Genomic DNA, 2,936 nt, shown 5'->3' on the forward strand with positions numbered 1-2,936 from the left:
TAAGGTCTCATTTTCAAAAAAGAAAGAAAAAGTGTAAAAGCATAAAGAATAAAGGAACAGACGATTACTTGAAACTTAAGTTCTGAAGATCTTGCTGAAGTAGGCGTCTACTAAAACGGTCGTTCTGGCAGGTCAGAAAGTGCAAAGTGTCAGAGCTCAAGTTCAGGGGTCCAAGAGTTCTCTTGAAAGAGTTCGCAAATGTGAACAAAAGACTTGGTCAACATGCCTTTATATAGGGCAAAAGGGAATGCGAAGAGTCGCTTCTAAATTCAAAAAAAGGAGCGGGAAAAACGCCCGACCCGTCATAGGGTGACACCTGTAGCAGGCCGTTGCCTGTTACAGGCCGACACCTGTCACAGGTGACATGTGAACAGTCACATGCCACCTGTGAGGGGCAAATGATTAGGGGATTTTTCCCTACCAATCATCATCAGACAAGTGGGCCTTTCAGGCTCTGCCACGTGTCCGCCGCTTGGACCAATTGCAGCCTGCCACGTGTCAGGTGTCGTCCAGTCCACCTTGGACCTCTTATGTCACGACACGTGGCTCCCCTATGCCAACTAGGAAAAACGGCCACCTAGGCCCAATCCTTGGAAGAAGCCCAGTCAGTCCTGGGTTAACCTAAACCTAGCATTTGGCACGCTTCCCAAGGTTATAAATACTCTAATTAATCCTCATTAAGGGGGATTACGCCAATTAATTACTCTCAGCTAGAGAAAACACTTTACCCTTTTCCGCATTAATTACTCCTTAAACAAGTACTAACTTAACCGTCGGAGGCGGAGCTCCTACCACCCGGAGTCTCCGTTGTTTTGCAGGTACAGGCGCACGGTTCTAGTCTCGGAGTTGTAACTCTCCCGCAGGATATCAGAAAACCCCAAAACAGGATGTTTTTAGACTAGGCTAAGAAAGAGAGAGAGAGAGAAGCTTTTAGCTTAGAGAGAGGATTAGATGATGATTGTGGGTGATCAAGCTTATTGATGATTAAAAACAGGGTGAAACAACCTCTATTTATAAAGAAAAAAGAGGGTCAAAGGATAAATAAAACAGTCAAAATCCGACTCGGAGTAAAACAGGTTCCATCGCTACGTGATATTTCTATCGTTCAGCGATACTTTTTAGAAGATAAGATTCGTTCAGAATCCGAATCCTAATCACCTTGGGTTAGTCAAATATCCAAACGTATCCTAATTTTATCATTATTAAAATCATTGAAACACAAGTGTTTTATTAGAAGTAAAATTCTTAAATCTTTATCTTTTCAAAAACAAGATAAATTGTAACCTTCTAGAAGATTCTAGAAATTATTAATTAATCCTAATGGATTTAGGAATGATGTTTAAGGTTAATGGACCCTCCACATGGTCATTGGGTCGTAGGTAAGGCTCGGTTTGGGCTCAGTTTAGTATTTTGGCCATAACTTCTTTATTATAACTTGGATTTGGGCTTATAATATATCGTTGAAAAACTCTTTTCAAGCCCCATCCAACTATACAATCATTGGACCCATATTATGGAACAAAATAAACTGGTTTGGACGTTTTTATAAATTAGACACGAAATGAATGATTTTCAAAGACACGAAATGAGTGGTTTTGGGTTTAAAGGCACGAAATGAATGATTTTGGATTTAAAACATTTAAGGAAATGTTAGAAATGGTTAAGGTTAAAGGAAAATCACGAGACTCTTCAACTCTTCACCTAACTCGATAATAAAAGACGTGAAAGGTACTCATCACTAGGTTTGGTTCTCGGGGAGACACAATCAGGTGTCTACACTAATCATCATGAATTTAAGAAACAAAACAAATCTAATCATGATCATCATCATACTCAACTAATCAAAGAGAAAATCATATGATTAAGAAACAATTCAAGAAATCAAACCCAAACAAACAATTATCAAACATCAAAAGCTAAAGATCAAACCAAAGAAGAAGAATTAAAGGAAAGAAATCTCACTAATTATCATTGACTAAGGGGAAATTCAAGCTTGATTGAAGTAATTTAAAGTACAAATTGAGTATCCAAGTGTTTCTCTCTCTACTAAATTTGGAAAATGTCCTAAAATGCACTAGAATTATGTCATCCCCCAAAAATAGAAGGAAAAGATGTATATATAGTAAGTAGGAAAACAAAGCTCCGCCACCGAGCACTCACGTGCAAGAGGGTACATAATGCTAGTTATCCCCTGGCCGCGCAAGCGCACCATCACGAGGCAAAATGTTTTGCCGTGGCGCGGCAGACATGTAGCAGCACGTTGTCTTGCTCCCTTGGTCTTCGCGCTCACGAGCATCCTCCTCGTCGACGCTCTCACATGATGCTCACGAGGGGGGCAGCCAACAAAACTCAGATTTTACCTGTTCATGACCGGAGTGTTGGGTTCCGTAGCGTCCAACGCTACGCGAAAGAGAAACCTGCCTAAGACCCGCTTGCTAATTAAAGTAACTAAGCATTTAATCACATAATTAAACAACAATAGAAAGAGAAAGGGAAATGACATTCTTACCCTCGACGCGTGCTTCGCTCCTATAGAGCTCGGACTTCAAAGCCTTAGCTCCGCAAGCGCGAGAGCCTAAGACGGAGTCCACCCTCGAGACCCGACCCGAACGGCCTCTACCCCGAAGGTTAGTCGGGGCTAGAACAAGAAAAGACTAGAGTATTATGAACTTAAAGGTTTTCTCACCTATAGGGAGGTGCCTTATTGAGTTTAACTTAAGAGATTTTTCCCAAACCCAAAACTTGGGTATTTATAGGGAATGAAGACTTGATCTCTCTTCTCCCATCAATGTGGGAGATTTGCATTTTCATCTATTTTATTTTAATAAAAAAACAAAATAAAAATGTAAGGCAATCAACAAGCTTCAAGTGTCACATGGAGGGAGAAAGTAGGTAAGGACCACCAAAAGGGGGGGACCAAATAACCTTGATCCCCA

This window comes from Chenopodium quinoa, unplaced genomic scaffold, assembly GCF_001683475.1.
Source record: "Chenopodium quinoa cultivar QQ74 unplaced genomic scaffold, ASM168347v1, whole genome shotgun sequence".
NCBI classification, from domain to species: Eukaryota; Viridiplantae; Streptophyta; class Magnoliopsida; order Caryophyllales; family Amaranthaceae; genus Chenopodium; species Chenopodium quinoa.